Below are 20235 nucleotides of genomic sequence, written 5' to 3'. Positions count from 1 at the left end.
TCCATGCACAGTACAAAAGAGTATATACAGTGAAAAATTAAGTGTCCCTCCAACCCCTCTTATCTCTAAGTTCCCATTCCCAGAGGGAGCCGCTACTACTGACATGTGTATTTGTCTAGAAATTCCATGCATATACAAACACGGCCTCTTCAATCTAGTCCACGTGGCCAGAAAGAATTTTTTTAATAGACAACTGCATCCATCATTCCCTTTGGAGGCTTCCCAATGTTCAGAGGACCAAGACTCAAAGGTCTGGCAGGGCCTCCAAAACCCTACCCAGCTCTCCAATGTCCTCTCGAGCCACCTTTTCCCTTGCACTGTGCTCCAGCCACACTGGCCTTCCCTCCTTTCCTACCTCAGCACCTTTGCTTGTGGTGGCCACACTACCTGGGCACTCTGTCCCCTTCCTTTGCCCAGCTACGCTCCTTCAGGTGTTCGTTTACATACCACTTCCTCAGAGAGGTATTCTTGGCTTCCTTCTCTAAACTGAGTCCTTCATATCCTCCCAGCACGGTCAGGTCATTTCCTTTGGAGCATTTTCTTAATTGTGGTTATATATTTATTTGTATTTAACATCTGTCTCCAACTAGACTATACGCTCCCTGAGGGCTGGGACTCCAGTGTCCCGTACAGAGATGGCACATGACGTCCCGCACACAGCCCTCAATTGATTGAGGGAATAGTGAAGTCTTGTCTGGTTTGGAGGCAGTTGGGTTTTGGTGTATTTTCTGCTTTTTAACTTAAAAATTTTTATGGAAAATTTCAAATGTACATAAAAGTGGGAAGAACAATATATTGAACCCCTATACACACATCATCTAGAGTCACTAGTTGTCAAGATTTTGCCACATTTGCATGAGTTTCCCCTTTTACTTCTTTTTTTTTTTTTTTTAGCCTTCTGAAGGCTTAGAAACATTTTAGCTATTATTTATTGTTTACTATGTGCTGGTAACTGTGCTAAACGTTTCTTAAATATATTGTCGTTTAATATATTTACTCAACAAACCTGCTAGGTGAACAATATTACCTCATTTTAGAGATGAGAAAACTGAGACAGTTTAAGTCACAGTAGATGGAGAAGCTGGGATTCAAACCCAGGTCTCTCTGACTCCGAACCCAGGTTCTGAACTACCAAACTGCTTGTTGCAGACTTTATCAGTGCACTTCTCTCCCACCCGCCTTTCTTCTTTATACATAGAGACTTTAAAAAGGTTTGAAGCATTTTTATTGTGCCTAAGCTGTAAGGGAAATGCTCTCATGCCTGTGAAAGGAGTGCAGTAATTGGCTTTATTATTCCTCTATTAAAAAAATACGCATTTGGCCAGTAAATATTTATTGAACTGTTTTTTTGTTTACCAAGCACCATGTTCAGAACTGTGGAAACAATAGTGAGAAAAAAAATAAAATACTGTCCCTGCTGTCACAGAGCAGAGTAGTGCCAAGTCCTCCAACATTAATTCAGATAGTTTCTGGTTGAATCTATTCTATGTAAACATACCCGTGGCTGTTCAGCTGAGGCTGTGGGTTTAGAATGAGAGAAGTAAGATGAAGCCCCTAATGCTAAGGGTTGAAAAGAATCAACTCTACTACAGGCACACCTTGTCTTATTGTGCTTCCCTTTGTTGTACTCACAGGTATTGTGTTTTTTCTAAATTGAAGGCAAGAACCTCCACCCAAAAAAGTGATGACTCTCTTTATTGCGATACTTGCTTTATTATGGTGGCTTAGAATGGAACCCGCAATATCTCTGAAGTATGATTTATTCAGAGGTTTCTTTTCTGGGACCCTTTACTACTTCTTTTTCTTTCCCTCTGCTTCATGACTACCTGAAGCAATATTAACTACCTGAAGGACAGAGGAAGGGTAAAGTTATATAGTGGAAAGTTACTCTGATAGCTAAACATGGCTGTTGTGTACTGTTGCGCAGTTAGTGTACTTTGCAAAGACGCCTGGTTGAAGAGGCCAGTTGGGGCTGAATCCAGCTTGAATCCCCACTTGCCAAGATGAGACCCTGGCCTGAGGCTCTACAGCTCTGAGGAAGGGGTGCCTACTTTTCCCCCCAGGCTTCCCACTGCAGACTCACAATGGTATCATATAAGCTTGAGGTGGCCCTCTTGGTAAAGCTGAAAAAAGATTGCAAAGAAAGACAGTTGAAACTGCTGTGTCAAATTAAAGTTGTGTGAAATTTACCCTTTGTGCTCTTCATGTCTCCCCCTGACTTGGTTGATGGAATTTGAACTTTCGAACTGGTTTAAAGTTGTTGGTTTTTTTTTAAATACACATTATTTTTTGGAGCAGTTTAAGGTTCACAGCAAAACTGAGCAGAAGGTATGGAGATTTCCCATAAGCCCCCTGTCCACACATGCACAGCCGCCCCCCCACCAACATCCCTCACCAGAGTGGGACATTGGTTACAATTGATGAACCAACATTAACACATCATTATCACCCAAAGTCCTCAAGGTTCTGATGGCAGTAAGAATGCAAGTATTAGTTCAACCTAGAAAAAAATGCGTGGTGGTTAAAAGCATAAGCTTTATAGGCTACATATTCATGACTTAAGAAATTTCCTGCCAACTAGTATTAGGTTGGTGAAAAAGTAATTGTGGTATAAAAGGTTAATAATTGCAAAAACCGCAATTACTTTAGCACCAACCTAATACGTGGAAATAATGCGAAGAACTGGTAATACTTTCAGGTGGTTCACTTCTTAGACTTAATTTCTACAGTTAAATTGGTAACTCATCATAATGATGAAGAAAATAATAACAACTACATAGCCCTCTATGAATAAACCCAGAGTTTTTCCATTTGGAACACTCTGACTCTGTTTTTCTTCTTTTAAAATTGAGATATAGTTGACATGTAACATTATGTAAATTTAAGGTATGCAACATTTGATTTGATACATTTATATTTTGCTATAGGCTCTCTATCACATCACATAATTATCAATTATTTCTTCTTCTTTTTTTTTTTTTTTTAAGACTTTATCGGGGAACAGTGTGTACTTCCAGGACTTTTTCCAAGTCAAGTTGTTGGCCTTTCCATCATAGTTGTGGAGGGTGCAGCTGGGCTCCAGGTCCAGTTGCCGCTGTTAGTTGCAGGGGTCGCAGCCCACCATCCCTTGTGGGAGTCGAACCGGTAACCTTGTGGTTGAGAGCCCATTGGCCCATGTGGGAATCGAACTGGCAGCCTTCGGCATTAGGAGCATGGAGCTCCAACCGCCTGAGCCACCGGGCAGGCCCTATCATTTCTTTTATATGGTGGGAATAATTAAGATCTAGTCTCTTAGCAAGTTTGATGTTTATAATACAGTATTGTTGTCTGTAATCATACTGTGCATTAGATCTCCAGAACTTATTTAGTTGCAAGTTTGTACCCTTAAACAATATCTCTCCTATCCATCCATTCCCCAGCCCTGGTAACCACCATTCTACACTTTGTTTTTATGAGTCTGGCTTGTTTAGATTCCATATCTAAATGATACCATACAGTATTTGTCTTTCTCTATCTGACTTATCTCACTTAGCATGATGGCCCCCAGGTCCATCAATATTGTTGCAAACAGTAGGATTTCCTTTCTCAGGGCCGAATAATATTCCATTATGTATTTCTATCTGTCTATCTATCTATCTATCTATCTATCTATCTATCTATCTATCTATCTATCTATCTATCATCTATTTCACATCTTCTTTATCCTTTTATCCCTGTCAGACATGGGTTGTTTTCATATCTTGGCTGCTGTGAATAAAAATGCTGCAAAACATGGAGTGCATATCTCTTCGACATCTTGTTTCTATTTCCTTTGGATACATACCCAGCAGTGGAATTGAAGGATCACATGGTAGTTCTATTTTTAATTTTTTGAGGAACCTCCATACTGTTTTCCATAGTGGCTGCACCAATTTGCAATCCCACCAACAGTGCACAAGGATTCCCTTTTCTCCACAACCTCACCAACACTTGTTATCTCTTGTCTTCAAGATTATAACCATTCTAACAGGTGTGAGGTGATATCTCATTGTGGTTTTGATTTGCATTTCCCTGATGATTAGTGATATTGAGCATTTTTTTATGTATCTGTTGGGAAAATATCTATTTAGTTTTGCTCTCTTTTTAATAGGATTGTTGTTTTGTTATTGAGTTGTATGAGCTCCTTATCTGAGTTTATTATCATGTATAATAGTATTAATAACTTTAGTGAACACAGACATGTTAAGGGCATTGTACTGAGAGTTTCCCATATGGCTTGATTTAATTCTCTTCAATGCCCCATAAGGTAGGTATTATTATCTCAGTTTTATACATCGGCACACCGACATTTGAATTACCCAAGGTCATATAACAAAAAAGTGGTAAAGCAGGGCTTGAACCCTGCTCTATTTGTTTGCAAAACCTACACATAGGACCAACATCTGTTTTGGGAGGAGGGATCTATTCAGTATTGAAGTCTCTTTTGTGACCTGAGCACCCATTGCACAAATTTCAGACTTTCATAAATTATTTCCAGTCTCCTCTAAGTTGGACTCTTTCTCCGCTTTCCGTTTGTAAATACTCGCTACCTTCATAATGCATAACTGACAACCAGGAATCCTTCTTGGGTAGTGTGGCCAACGGACCACTTTTTTTAGTTAGTACAACCACAATTCACACTTCGGTCACAAGCCCTAAACCAGCCATGGCCTTTTATCTCTGCCAACCTCATTGCTCAGCCAAACTCCTGACATAAGAATATATGAAATCTCATAAGGATTTTTCTCTTTGACAAACCTCACAGTCATCCGTCAGAGAGGACAGTAATTTAAAAGGACTAAGACAAGAAAGCTGTATGGAATGGGATTTGGGGAGATCAAAGAAACTTTAGTTTAACAGGATGAAGAATGTGATTCTGTGGGAAGGTGGGGCAGGAAGTGTTGGCATTGAAGGATGGTTTTCATGGTCCTAAGATCACAAGTATGATCAGGAGTTGACTGATCAAAATTATTTTTTGCTTTGGACTCAAGTGAGATCATTGGTTTGCAATTCTTGGCCAGCATGACATTACATTTCACCTTTTCATTTAAGGAGCCCATAGTTTTTATAAGACAATTTCACCAGTAATCACAACTCACATTTGGTTTGCATTAACCGTTGACTGTTTTTGGCACTTTGTAGATGTTCTTTCATTTAATCCTCACAACTACCCTGTGAGGAAGGTACTATCATTACCAGCATTTTATCCAAGGAAGGATACATAACTTGCCCAAGGTCACAGAGCTAGTAAGTTGCAGAGCCTGGATTCAAAACCAGGCAGCCTGCCTCCAGGCGGGGCTCTTAACCACTATTTGATGTACCCTCCAAATTCTTGTGGGGAGATTACGAATGCAATCCATTTTGCATATAGCGTTTGTTAGGCAGCAAATGCTGAGAATGCTTCTTGCGTACTTTTTGTTTCCAAGACTCGGGGTTTTCCCCCAATATGCTTGGCCTCTATCCCACCTTCAGTCCTCCCCTGGGAAGGTGGCGTGAATTACCTGAATGGGACAGAAAAAGGGGCCTGCATGGCCTATCTTCCTCCCCTCATTCCTCCCTTGGGATGGAATCTGCCTCTAGAGCTGACACAGGGGCAGGTCTCCCCTATGGAGTGGGTGCGGGGTCATCTTTGGTGGTCCAGGGCTCCAGAGTGTGTCAGTCTTCCTACTTGATTATTCTCTTGTCTTCTTTCTCAGTTGATCTAGAAATCAGATGAAGAAAAGGGATGTTATGTATCCTCACTGCACCCTCCCCCACTGAGGGAAATAAAGATATACAGGTAAGAATGTCACATGAATTAGAGATTCTTGAGCTAGCTTCCAATAAATTCACCCCCCCCTCCGTCCAAGATAAGCAGGTCATTAATTAAGCTAAAGAACAAGAACACTGCAGGTACTTTGCTCATTTAACTTGTGTAATAATCAGGTGAGGTGGGATTTATTATCCTGGTGTTATTCATAAGGAAACTGAATTTTATTCACTCAGTCAATATTGGGTGTGGCCCACTGGCTAGGCTTTGTTCCAAGTAGCTCAGAGAGGTAATGGAAATTGCTCAAAGTTTTATAGCTGGTCAGTAGAAGAATTAGAAGGTGAACCCAGGTCTGACTAATGACACAGATTAGGCATTCCTTGGGGAGACGGCAGAGTGGGAACAAATAAAAAAATGACAATGAACATGTATGGAGTTGAGCCCTGATTTTATAGCCGTGTGTTTATACCATTCAGTACTTTGCGGTGTTTTACCTCATTATACCTTGCACCACCCTTATAAAGTAGGTATCATTTTCTTCATTATACACACAAAGAGCCTGAGGTTTAATGTGTTAAATAATTTTCCAAAGGCCGCATAGTAAATGCCAGAGTTCCATTTATAATCCAGGTTCTTTTCATTCCAAGCCTTTAGCTCCAGGAAGTACTGTCTTTGTTTGTTTGTTTGTTGTTTGTTTGAGCTTACAAAGTTAGTTGAGAGACATAGCCTCTGATATGACATCAGAGGACCTTGAAACCATTAATTAACAAGTGCAGATCAACCTGGTGGGTGTGCATGGAGGTGCTGAAGGGTGGGGAGGGAAACCAGAGGAAGAAGTGTTGGGAGAAAGAATGGCCAGAGTAGAGTGATCAGCATTGGGTAGGTTCTCCCAGGCTTCATGGAGAAAAATTTTCAGCTAGGTTTCAGCTGATATATGCTTGCTGATGGTGAAGGAAAATAACATGGCAAGTTTGAGAATCAGAGATGAATTTTGAAAGGCATGCTTTTGTATGTGGTAAGTTAGTTGTTCAAAAAGAAAAAAAACAACAGCAGCAACAACAAAACCCCATTCCCTCTGAAAGTGAGGAACTACCTTGTCAAGGCGATGGGCTCCATCTAGGTCTTGAGGGTTCTGTTTGGGTGATAAATGCATGCAAGACCCTGAAGACCCTGGATCTTGTCATGGCTTTCTGTTAACTAACTGGTGACAATGGGGAGTCACTGAATTTTTCTGGACCTTTATATCCTTATCTCTAAAATGGGGAAGTAGAATATGTGCCTTCCAGAGCTCCATCTAGCAATAATGGTCTTTCTCCTCTCCTGCAGGGCAGGGAAGACTACCAGCCTTTCCCAGAATTTCTGGCACATAGATGATGGTCAATAAATGTTGAATTGAATTAATTAAAGGCAATGATAGTAATTGAAAAACAGATTCTCCTACATAGTAGGCATGTCCTGTTTGCTATATTTTTGTTGCCTATGTTCTATACTTCATATGTCTTTGCCTCTGAGTTATCAAACTTGTCATTTCCTTGTTGAGGAAACCTCACCCCACAAATCACTCTGCTTCCCTCTTTCTAGACCGTGTCTAGAATGGGATCCATCACTCTGTGAATCCCTCGCATTCTTAATTATTCTTACATAGCCTTCTGATTTCCTAGTTCTTGGCTTCTGCTGAAATGCTTATTCTGCATTTTTCATGTAATGGATGTGTGAAGAGTCTCGCTTGCTCCCTCGGAGGCTGAACAAATTTCTGCATGAAAGGGGTCAATGAAACCACATGACTGAAAGAGTGTAACCTAGTGACAGCATGCTTTAATTGCAGGCTCAAATTTTGACTGAATTCACTTCTTGAAAGTTGATTTAAAAAAATTAAGTATATACACTGATAAGAATAACATTTCATGGAGGAAAGATTATTCCATGTGCCTGTTATAAGCAGATGTATTTAGTATTATGTAGGTAAAACAACCATACATTTGATGGAGTTTTTCACTTTTCATTCCCATGGCTTAGCCCCGTCTTTGCAAAGCCTGAATCACTTTGCTCAAATTTCCCACTTGAAAAAGATCACTTCCCCGTCGGCTTATGAAATTGAGCCAGAACTTTGGAATCCAGTTGATCTGGTTGTTTGTGGCAATAGTGTGGCCTCCTGATCTCCAATCTCCCCTTATTCCCCACTAACAGAGCTCCAGTTGTGTGTAGTGTGGCAGTGTGCCCACTGAAGGACATGCACCTTCCTAGACTCCCTTGAAGTGAGAGTGGCCGCAACCCAGGTCTGGCCAAAGAGATATAGGTAGACCGTTTCCTGTGTGGGGCTTCCAGGAAAGCCATTGTTTTCCTGATAAAAAGAGATGAGTCCAATTAGCACATGCATTTATCCTTTTCATCTTCCTCTTCTTTCTGCCTGGAGTGTGGATGCCATTTTGGAGGGGCAGCAGCCCAGTTTTCAATTCCGAGGAAAAAAGTCAGGCACTAAGAGTGGCAGAGAAAGAAGCCTGGGACCTTGTTGATGTCCTTAAAACAGCTGCCTCAGCCCTACTTCAAAATTCTGTTATGAGAGAAAAATAAAACCTCTATTTGGTTAAGCACTATGGTCGGTTACTTTCAGCCAAGTGAAATCCTAACTGATGCAAATGTAAAATAAAGAAAAATGTGAAAATATTAGTCTTCAAGAAAAACTTGACATATCTGGAAGATATTGGCAATCAAATGTACCAGGCCATAAATATATTTTGCTGAGCATTGGTCTAGCCAGATTTTGTCAGTGATTACTTGAATCTTTTCCTCTCCTCTCCTCTCCTCTCCTCTCCTCTCCTCTCCTCTCCTCTCCTCTCCTCTCCTCTCCTCTCCTCTCCTCTCCTCTCCTCTCCTCTCCTCTCCTCTCTTTTCCTTTCCTTACTTCTTTTGCTTCTTCCTTCCTTCCGTTTTTAAACAAGTTTTGTTTAGCAGCATCTATACTATCTATGTGCTGGAGATAAAGTGGTGAGCAAAATAGGCATGATTTCTGCCCCCCCCCATATATACTTATAAAACAATCTAAATACAATGAAAGGAAATATAGGGAACAATGAGAACATGTATATGAGGGACCAGATATGTCTGGGGAGGCTTCTCTGAGGAGCTGAGGTCTGAGCTGAGACTAGAAGGATGAATAGGAATTTATTAGGCAAAGATGGTAGATGGAGTGAGAAGAAGAAACAGTGTGTATACAGCCCTCAAGGCTGTATAGAGAATGATACTTTTGAGGTGAAAATAGTCCCCTGTGACTGAAATATTGAAAATAAAGAATAGCCCCAAATTAGGCTGGAGAAATGGGCCAGATGATGCAGTAGTCATTTTATATTACGAGTTTGAGCTTTACACTAAGAACAATGGAAAGTGATTGAAGATCCTAAGTCTTTAGGGATGACCTGGCCAGATTTGAGTTTAAACACCCAAATGACATTCTAACCATATGGCCTAGAATGGATTGGAGATATGAAGCTAGAGTTGATGTGGGGGTCCTGGTTAGGATACCAGATAGAAGATGGTGGACAAGATGAGAGATGATGATAATTTGGATTCAGGGGGTGGCAGTGGAGATGTAAGAACATTGTGTGATTTGAATATGATTTAGAAGGTAAAATCAGTTAAGTCTGGTGATGGATTAAATACAGGTTGATGGGTGGGAAAGTTCAAAGAGGACTCATAGATTCCAGCTTACAGAATTGGATGGTTGGTTGGGGGCGGGGGCGTGGGTGGTGGTGGAATTTACTGAGAAAGGAAACTTCGAGGAGGCCTGAGTTGGGTGGGGATTATTATGAGTTTCTGCTGAACATGTTGAGTGTGAGGAACCTTGAGACACCCATGTCACACAGGCAAGTAGAGGTAGAGGAGAGGTCTGGGCTGCAGGCATACACATGCAGATGGTAGATGAAGTTATACAGTATGAGCTCATTTAAGGAGAGAGCACAGAGGGAAAACAGAGTGGGGCTTAGGACCAAATTGATGTAAAGATGAATAATCTTGTTTTTATGCTCAGGAAGCTCATGACTTGGTAGAAGTGATGAGCTACGTACATGTGTAATTACGGTATAGACAGAAAAGGACTTGTATCCTACTAATGCCATGAACAAGATATTCAGAGGAGGGATACACAACACCAGCTGAGGGGATCAGAGGCTGTTTCATGGAGAAGCTCGTAAGAACATCTTTGTTGGATAGCTAGAATAAAGTGAGGTAGGTGAGGGAAAGAATGGGCTTCCAGCTGGAGAGAATGACTTGACAAAAGCTTTAAAGGCTGAAAAGTACAACACATTGGGGGGAACTTCAGGGTTTTCAGTTTATCTAGAGATGGGATATAAATAGGGAGGTCATGAAAAGGTGAGTTGGAGCCAGACTGAGGAGGGTGGTAAATGCCAGGCTGAGGCACTTGACCTGTAGAAGTGGGAATCTAGTTAAGGTTTGTGTGTATGTGGCAGAGAGGGTGACATGATAAATCAGTGATTGAAGAAGACTCCTCTGGTTTCCCATGTGGGATGCACTGGAGAATACAGATACTGGAAGTGGGGAGACCAGGCAGGAGGCTGGAGTGCAGTGTCTCAGAGACTGTTTGAATAAAATGACTGTCTCAAGTAAAAAGGAGATTTATTTTAATAAATAAATAAATAAATAAATAAATAAACCTCATGGAATGCAATTCTGGAAGTCCAGTTGGTTTACAAGAGATAGACAGTTGTTAGGCTCTCTCTGGGCCTCTCTCTCCCTGGAGACCCATGATGTCTTGCCATTGCTTCTCAGCATTCCTATGTTCCCTGCAGACCAGCTTTCTCTGTGAGGATCTTGGCTTCTGCTCTCCCTTCACCATGGTTTGCACAGGGTTTGAGTTGCCATGGCGCTCACTTTAATCTGACCAAATCCATTAGATCTTAAAGCTCCAGAACCTGTCATCCCTTGGCAATCTCTGCAGTAATCATGGCATGAACACAAGCTGTACCTTTGGGTGACAAAGCAGACTCCAAGTTGATATCATAGTCACAATCAGTACCACAATATAATAAATCTCCTACCCACATTCCATGTTGGTGGGAAATCATAGCATTTGTACAGGTTTGCTGAGCATGACTTGACTCAGTATTTCCATATTTGTGTCATAATAGGTTAGTATCTGTTCCCAGAATGAGGACATGTTTGTTGTATCTACACTCTGTCTATTGCTATGTAACAAATTACCCCAAAACTTGGTGGCTTAAAACAATAATAGGTATTTATCATCTCACAGTTTCTATAGGTCAGGAATTTGAGAGTAGCTTGACTGAGGTAGCTGTGGCTTGGGGTCTCTCATGATGTTGCTGAGGCTGCACCATCTGAAGGCTTGATTAAAGCTGGAAGATCCATTTCCATGATGGCTTCCTCACATGGCTGTTTGGCAGGAGGCCTCAGTTCCTCACACATGGACCTTTCCATAGGGCTACTTGAGAGTCCTCACAACATGGCAGCTGGATTTCCCCAGTAAGAGTGATCCAAGAGAAAGCAAGGAGGAAGCAGTATTGTCTTTTATGATCTAGTCTCAGAAGCCACACCATCACTTTTGCCACATTGTATTTGTTAGAAGCAAGTCATTAAGTCTAGTCCACACTCAAGGGAAGGGGAGTTAAGTGCCATCATTTGAAGGGAGAATTGTAAAAGATTTTATAGGCATATTTTAAAATCTACAAAGACTATGACTTCAGCACTTGGTACAGTGTCTGACACATAGTAGGTGCTTAATAAAGGTTTGTGAAAGGAATGATTATTCTCTCTTCCAAACTTGGATTCACTAGCGCTGAGATAGTGGCACTAAGGCAGGCAGTCAAAACAAGGAATGGCCATCTGAGGCTTCATTCGCCTTTAATGTATTCTGCTATGTTGTCCCATCAGCAAATGGTTGGGCCATTTGGAGTAGTTGCCTGGCCATTCACACAACATATATGCTTCTGGGATTCCTTTTAGTATCACACAAAACTGGAAGAAGAGATATGAGGTCTCAAAGGTACATGAGAGTTCAGTTTTGCTAGTGAACTAGAAATATTAGTAAATATTTATATTAGGGACCCCTAATATGATTGATGTTGTTGTTATTTGAGGAGCAGCTACTTTATATTTCTTTGAAGACTTGGGATCGCTAATGTGTGTAAGAGCAAGTAGATTCAGTTCAGAGTGGGTGTTACAAGAACTCAAATCCCACAAAAACCATAGGGGAGGGTGAGCAGAATGGGGTTCTTTAATACATTTTTTTAAATCCCTGGTATTCCAAAAGAAAAGAAGGTGAGTGGTAAGTGTGGCAGTAATGGATGGATGTGTGCCACTCAGCTCTGCCTTCAAGAAGCAGCCTGACTTTCAGCTGGGAAGAGTGGTTAGTTGCAGAATATCTGGCGTCCAGCATAGCTTTTGAGGCTGTGCCCAGCGGGGAACCCCCAGTCAATGACATGGTGAGGGCAGGCCTAGCTATTTCTGTCTAATGTGAGTCTTCTCAAAGGAGTCATAGTTGTGTTCCAAAGCTCTGCATTGAAGTGGCTGAGACTTTGTCAATCTGTATTGTCATCTGAGGCTCTGCCTGCATGTGAAGTCAGAGATCAAGGTGTATCAGCAAGGTTGGTTCTTTGGTTTATATAAGCATCACCCTGATCTCTGCCTTCATTGTCTTGCAGCGTTCTCCTGTGTGCATACCTCTCTGTCCGAATTTCCCCTATTTAGAAGGACAGCAGTCATATTGGATTAGTTTCCCCTCCCCCAATGACCTCATGTTAACTAATTACATCTAGAATGACCCTAGTTCCAAATAAGGTTATTCTGAGGTTCTAGGGGTTAGGACTTCAACATGAATTTGAGAGAGGGCACAATTCAACCCATAACACCTTCTAAGCATTCTGTTCCCTTGGTCTCACCCTTAGCTCTCCCTGAGAAGCTTCATCCAAACCCATGACTTAAACTACCTCACCCCCTCTACAGTGAGAATAGATACCCAAAGGCATTTCTCTAACCTAATCCTCCAACGAGTTTTGGAAGGATGGATCCAATTACCCAGTGGACATATTTGGAGATTCACAGGTCTCATTAAATTTATTATGTCCCCAAATCAATTTATGTTTTCTTCAAAGCTTCTCCTTCTCCTGAGTTTCCTGTCTCAGGGATGGGCTCTGTCATCCATCTGGCTCCTCCCACATCCTGGAAATTACCCTGAAGGCTTGCCCTAACTTTCCATCTCTATCCCCTGTCAGGCACCAAGTCCTGTCAGCTCCACTTCTTTCACAGCTATCACATGGCTCTTTTCTCTCTTTTCCCCCCTGCTATCACTTTCTTGGTTTAGTTTGCATCTCTTTTAACTTGGATTATAATTAATAATGACAATAACAAGCATTTATTGAGTATATACTGCATGCCAGCCCCTTACATGAGTTGCTTTCTTGTTTTACCCCTCTTCAATCCATCCTGATTCCAGAAAGACTTCTATAAACACAAGTGTAGCAGGTATAAATATTTAGTCTCCAAAATTCAGATGATCAAGAAAAATTTAATAGCCTATGATTCAAATTAATGATTATTTTAAACTTTCATTCCATCTGATGGCAGAAAACATAATCTCATAATTCTGAGTAAATAACTAGTAATTCCTACATTGTGCTTCTTCACTTATAATTTCTTAATATTATTCTTATTACTACTGCTGCTACTACTACTATTACTACCATTGAGACTGTCATAATTTTTCTTGGCAGCATAATATTCTAGCATGTGAACATATCAAAGCTTTCATGTAGTTCTCTATTTATGAAACTTTAGATCATTTTCAGTCTTTTGCTCTTGCAAAGTCTGTGTGATACACCTTTGCATAAATGTGCAAGTATAACTGTAGTGCAAATTCCCAAGGGTATGCACGTTTTAAATTTTGATAGCTATTGCTAAGTTGCCCTCCAAAGAGTTTGTACCAATTTATACTCCCACAAACAGCATATGAAATGACTGTTTCCCCTCATCAGCACAAATAGTATGTATTATGAAACTTTTAAGTATTTGCTGTATTTTGTCTTATTTATATTTCTTTAATTATGAGTGAGGGTGAGCATATTTTCATTATATACTTTTTTTAACCTGTTATCCCCACCGAATTTAACAGGAACACCTTTTCTTTTAAATAAATATTCATCATTCCAACTGTACTTTTAGGAGTTTAGTTTCTAGTTACAAACCACATTAGACAGCATATTTTTTGAAACAAGAATAAGACGTTTGTGACTAAACATTCTTAGGTGGATTCCAAGCCTTAGAATAAACAATAAGTCAAAAGTCTAAGCCAGCAGTGCCCCAAAGAACTATAATGTGTACCACAAATGCAAGTTGTATTTGTAATTTTAGCTCTTCTAATAGCCACATTAAAAAAAATGAAAAGAAACAGATAAATTTAATTCAATAATATATTTTAAGCCAATATATTCAAAAGAGTATCATTTCAATATATTATCAATATAAAATTATTAATGAGACATTTTACGTTCTCTTTTTGTTCTAAGTCTTCTAAATCCAGTGTGTACTTTACAGTTTCAGCACATCTCAGTTTGACTAGCCACTTTTCAAATGCTCAATAGCCACATGTGCTGGTAGCTACTGTATTTACAGCACAGATAAGTAGTTGTAAAAAAAACTTCCTAGTACATAGAAACTACAACTAATTCCTAAATAGCTTAAAATTGCACGTGACAGGTTGCCTAGTTTTTTGAGGCCAAGTTCAATGCCTTTTAGAGAGAAGGTATTCAAAGTTTATTTTTCTAATTGAGTTGTTTTTATTTTTTAAATTGAATGTTCCTACTTGTTTTATGTAGCTATGGTCAAAATACCTCACTGTAGCAATGAATCATTTTGTTAGTCATGAAGTGAAAAACAATTCATACATTTTACTTTGTTTCTCAGAAATGAGAGACGTTTTAAGAATGTGTTTTCATAAGATTTGCCAAAATTTTTCATCGCACAATAGCTTTTTTTTCCCTTTTCCTTTTGGACAATTGTTGAGTTGATGAAGCTTTTAAGATAGGTAAGAACAGATGTGTTGACTCAGTTTGGGAAGGTAAAAACAATTTTACTTGACGAGAAGCCCTGAGGGAAATGACAGTCTCTCAGGGGTGTTTGAAATCCAGTGTTAGGAAGTAATGAGTCTCCAGCAGATTTTGTGATAGGATGAAGAGACAGCAGAGCTTGGGCAAACTCTGACAGTTCTCCAAACATCATAATGCAATATTAGGACCAAATTCCAAACTTGACATTTTGAAAGAGAATTTACATTTTAATTATTTACTCAAAATTTGCCCCTACAATTGGTCCCTTAGGTAATTGTTAATCCCTTCTCTTTAATTTTAATGCTCCAAAATCTACCAGTTTATGGAAGGAAAGAGAAGTGTTCTGTGAAGTTATATAAGTGCTTTATAATATTATGTGAGAAAAAAGCTGTTTTCATTAAGATAGTATTCGTGTTCAATTCAAACCTGAAGTCACTAACACATTAGAAATGAACTTGGAGAATGGCAGCTGGAAAAGCCCTATATGTCACCTAATTCAAGCCAATCTATTCCTCTTACTAATTAGAAAACAGACTCAGAGAGGCACAGACACTTTCTTTAATCACATAGCTATTTACAGGTCTAGATTTTAAGCTTTTCGATACCTGGAACAGTAGTTCTCTTTAGTATAAATTATACCATTATAACTTACTGAGCACTTGCTAAGCACTAGGCTCTGGGCTAAGTGCTTTTCATAAATGTCAATAATCACAAAATTCTTGTGATGCAAAGAAAAAAATCATCACTCTTCTCTAACCATCTTTCTTTTTTTTTTTTGAAACTTCATTTGCTTTCTTAAACAGAAGTTGCTGACGCAAAAGCCATTCTCCACTTCCAGAGGCAAGTTTGCAAAGGATGCCTAGGTATACCCCACTAGGCTGTGTTTGGATAGCTAAAGAAACAATAACTTATTCACAACTCAAGCCCAATGTATTTCTATTAAGGTTACAGAGAGGTTTGAAAAGCATAGTGTTTTTCTACTTTTTCTTCCTTAGTTTGTTCACAAATGACCTTCCTTCCTTCCTTCCTTCCTTCCTTCCTTCCTTCCTTCCTTCCTTCCTTCCTTCCTTCCTTCCTTCCCTCCTCCCTCCCTCCCTCCCTCCCTCCCTCCCTCCCTCCCTCCCTCCCTCCCTCCTTCCCTCCCTCCCTCCCTCCCTCTCTCCCTTCCTTAGAAATTCAGGTGTTAAGGCCATTTTCTATTGAGATTCCAAACTCCCTTTGATTTGTCTTGGACATGTAGAATGTTGGAAATGCAAGGGCCTTAGGCATCATCTGAAGAAAAGAGGTGGCCCAAAAAGGTAGAGGATTGTATCTAAAGTCTATTAAATGAAATTCTAGCCAGACCAGAAAGCTACCACACCGCAGGAGTACAATCAACCCCAAGTGGAAAGCTGCTGGGATAGCAATAGGCACTGTCTGTCTGGCTCTGGAGCTGCCATTCTTTTTTTAGTAACTTCATTCAATCTCAAAAAGCAGCAAGGTCTCCAGCTTCACTTGAAGAAGGCCAGGATCCCTTGCCAGGAACCTCAGAATGAAAAGCAAATCTGTAAGCATCCCCAGCACTTCAAAATCCCTAGAGTTGAGGGCCAGGGAGCCAGGGGCTTTACACAGAATAGGTTGTCAGAAACACACGGGGTCAGGACTTGTAAATATGCACAAGAGGAGGAAACAGGACTTTGATTAAGCTTTGCTTTAAGCCTCTTTAAGTCACTGATTGTAGAATAAAACCAAGACATTAAGAAGACTTAAAGAGGAAGAACTTGAAACTGGTTTTATACTTTGAAAGCGCAAGTTTCCAGACCCACCATCCTCAATGACAGGCTGGTGAGGTTCTCAACATCACGACCTTGACTTCCCCTCCCAATGACTGCAGCAAAGCAACCTCCAAAGTCCATTTCTGGGCCTCAGTTTCTTCCCTTGTAAAGCAAGAGAATTGGTCCATGTGACCAATCTATCTATATGTAAGAACTGCGTGATTCTCTAGTCATAGTAAAATAATAAAATGATGCAATTCAGTTGCTTGTTAATTTTTCATCATCCGGATTTTTCCCATCCCAGTTTGTGGCTTGGCTGAACTAGTTGAACTTAGAGGAGGAATATCATATGCTCCAAATTACTTATAAAAATTATATCTCACAATTTTCCCCAAAGAATGTTAGGGCTGCTGCATTGTCTTTGAGATCCTTGCCTAGAAAACAATCTGGAAGCAGAACACTATTAGAGGTCAGCAGTGTTAGTGAAATGTTCCCCAATGTGTTCAGAATAAAGCCAACTCCTTCACATGGCCTACAAAGCCCTACCTGACCTGGCACCTCTGTACTTTCCAGGCTTGTATCTCACCCTCTCTCTACTCATATAATTTATTCTGGACATACAAGCCTTCCTTTAGTTCCTTGAAGGCACTAAGCTCTTTCCCAACTCAGAACCTCAATCTAGGCTGTTTCTTCTGCTTACGCTCTCTTCCCTCACTCTTGGTATACTTGGATGATTCAGGCTTGTAAATATCACATCGTCAGGGAAGTGTTTGCTGACCACCCATCTAAACTGAAAACAGGCCACCCTGTCCTCTTCTCTTCAGAGCACTCAATATGATTTGTGATTTACATATATTTGTACATTTATTTCAATGTCTGCCTTCTGAACTAGACTGGAAAGAGAAAGCAGTGGATATCTCTTTTTTTGTTCGCTATTGTATTTCCTAGCACCTAGTAGGCACTCAATAAGTGTTTGCTAAATTAGTGAATGAAAGAATGCATTCACAGAAAATTCCCAGCACTGTCAGCTCTTACTGGTTGTTTATATATGACACAACTTATGAGAACACTTAGTGAAATTGTCACTTTGACCCTGTTTTGGTATTGTGGGAATCGCTATTGGTCCTTCTGTAAGTTGGCAACGATTCCAATGTGTATTTATTCAGACTGAATCGACCTCTTTAATGACTCAGTGAGAATACCATTGAGTCAGTTAATGCAACCTCAATTCTCTCAATCTGAGTTCTTGGAAAACCGGGGGGAAGTTATCCTGGCCAAGAAGACACCTGAGATTATGAGTTTGAAATAAGTATCCTTAAGAGAGAAAAATCAAGTGACTCTCACATCATTGATTTTGTCCATCAATAAAAGTCAGAATTAAGTCACGTGTGGAATTACTAGTCACCTGACTGCAATCAGATTTGCTTGGCTGTTGCTGGGATCACATTAAAAAGGGGTTATTTATTAAGAACGGAATAGTTCCTTTTACATTTTGTAGCAATCATGTCTCTCTCTTTTTTTTTCTTCCAGTCCATGGAAAGTGTTATCACAGGCAGCTTTGTGCAGGAAGTTGGGTTTATCACTTCCTCACAGTTGCAGTTTGTCTAGGACTTAACTACATACTATCAGATTACATCAAAATGTAGGCCTTTGTGTGTTTAACTCATCAAAGGAGTGGACCCTCAGGACTTGATATCACTTCACTGCATATGTAGCCATGTAGCAAAACAAAGCCTATCTAAACAGGACAGAACTATTTCTGTTGTGGGGCAGCTCCACTAGCTCGAGCTTGCAGAAATGGTCGAGTTTCAGGTGTCTGCAGTGTTTCACTTCTTGTTTTTATATTTATCTCTTTTTAGAATTGCAGTCATTTGCCTGGTTGTGTGCGAGGAAGAAAAACCCCAAATATTACCTACAAGAGAAGAGACAATCCAGTGTCAGTTGGAGGCAGTACTAACCTTTACCTCATCATGTTGATTTTCACTTGAGAACTCCAGTCGCGGCTGCCATAGTCTAGGTTTCGGAGCTGGCCACACAGGGTATGAATCCTGGTTCCTCTGTTTTCTGGTTGTGCGTCCTCAGGCAAGTTATTTCACCTCTCTGAGCATCCCATCTGAAAAATGGAGACAATAATAGCGCCTGCCTCGTAGCTTTATGATATGGAATAAATGATATGGATTAAATGATAGGTGCAAAGTGCTTATGAGACATGCTGTGCTCACCGTGGGAGGGATGTCATTACTAAACAGCCTGAGGGGTACAATCAGCCATGCTGGCAGAGCTGTCCCGAACTGGCTGAAGTTTCTCAAGGCTGCACTTCCACCTCTGGGGCCTTCGTTGCTATTTTCTTCTCCCTGGAGTTCCCTCTTCTCTGCGGTGGGCTGGCTGCCAGATGGTGCCTCTATTGGCAGCCACAGGAAGCCAATGCAACTGTGAAGTAATACTTCTGCTCCAGGGCTTGCTCCGCCCTGTTGACCAAGGTTTTTTTAGATCTGTTCGGCCCACTCCTTTCAATGCCTTGCCTAAAAAGGACTTCTCACTCAGTTGTACTGACTACCCCCAAGGCCTTGGACAAACAGCTTTGGGGGGGGGGATGGAAATGCTGAAGGGGACTTCTTCCTCCCAGCTCAAAGCTTCAGGGGTTTGGAGGTGCTATCTTGCAACAACTCTCCAATCTGATGCTCATTTACCAAAATTGGAAGTCAAAAGAAGAGGGTTGGGGCTTGATTCTGTAAAATCTCTTTGAGCCAGTGGGATATAATAAGGCGCTCTTAAAAAAAAAAATTATTTGCATCAAGGCACTATGCAAATTTTCACAGGCCTATGACCGGAAAGAAATTAAGTTGCACCTAAAAAACTATACTTTAAGAAAGTAAATGATGTTTCTTTTTTAAAATCTGAAACCATTTTACATAGGACTTTGAAACAAGCCTAATGCTTTATGGCTTCTTTATACTCCGGTTATTCACTGAGGTCTCCCTATCTTCAGAACTTTCTCTTTTCCAGCCTCTGGTGGCAGATGCCCTGTGAGCCACACTGTACCTCAGCTGTTCAGAGAATCACTTCAGAGCCACCAACTACACTTCAGTCAGTGCCACCTGGCTATGGGTTGGTGTCAGAGGTTCCCAACCAGAGAATTTTGCCTCTCTGCCTGGCCCCTGGGGTTGAGCTCTTTGTGTATCTCTTTAGCTTTTGTTCCTGGATGTTGTCTCTATCTAAGAACTCCCCTTAATGGCCACAGGGCCAGTCTCACCTTACCTTCAAGCCCTACACTGGAGACAGATTCCCAGGCTGGATCCAGCATCTTGGGCTCCATGTTATCTGGGAAGAGAGTTAAGATACACATTTGGCTACAACCCTCTTAGAATAGTTGTGAATACTAAATAAAGGCCAGCCCTTCCTATAGATCGATGAGATTTAAAATCGATTTTTTTTTCCTAATTGCAAAAGCAGCAAATGCGTGTGCGCACATATACACACACACACACACACACACACGCGCGCACGCACTGCTAAATACAGAAACGCATAAAGCTTACAACTGAAAGCCCTATATCAACCTCCTAGTGAGAATTCTTTGTTATATACTGTTCCAGATTTATTTCAGGGCATATAAAAACATTTTACTTACAAAAGACAGAGA

The 20235-nt window shown here is 40.6% G+C and overlaps 1 long non-coding RNA gene across 1 annotated transcript; it reads right to left on the bottom strand.

The window, feature by feature from the left end:
- Positions 1-1166: 1166 nt before the first annotated feature.
- On the bottom strand, positions 1167-19316 carry LOC109450850 (uncharacterized). Its single transcript, XR_012498486.2, has 3 exons — positions 18815-19316; positions 18551-18705; positions 1167-5719 (listed from the first exon to the last, which is right to left on the bottom strand). It is a non-coding gene; the product is annotated as an uncharacterized LOC109450850 (long non-coding RNA).
- Positions 19317-20235: the final 919 nt, after the last annotated feature.

Source organism: Rhinolophus sinicus, chromosome 15, assembly GCF_057876585.1.
Source record: "Rhinolophus sinicus isolate RSI-liver-muscle chromosome 15, RSI-T2T, whole genome shotgun sequence".
In the NCBI taxonomy this organism is placed as follows: domain Eukaryota; kingdom Metazoa; phylum Chordata; class Mammalia; order Chiroptera; family Rhinolophidae; genus Rhinolophus; species Rhinolophus sinicus.
The sequence above is the reverse complement of the archived record's forward strand: the minus strand, read 5'-3'. Positions and strand labels throughout refer to the sequence as shown.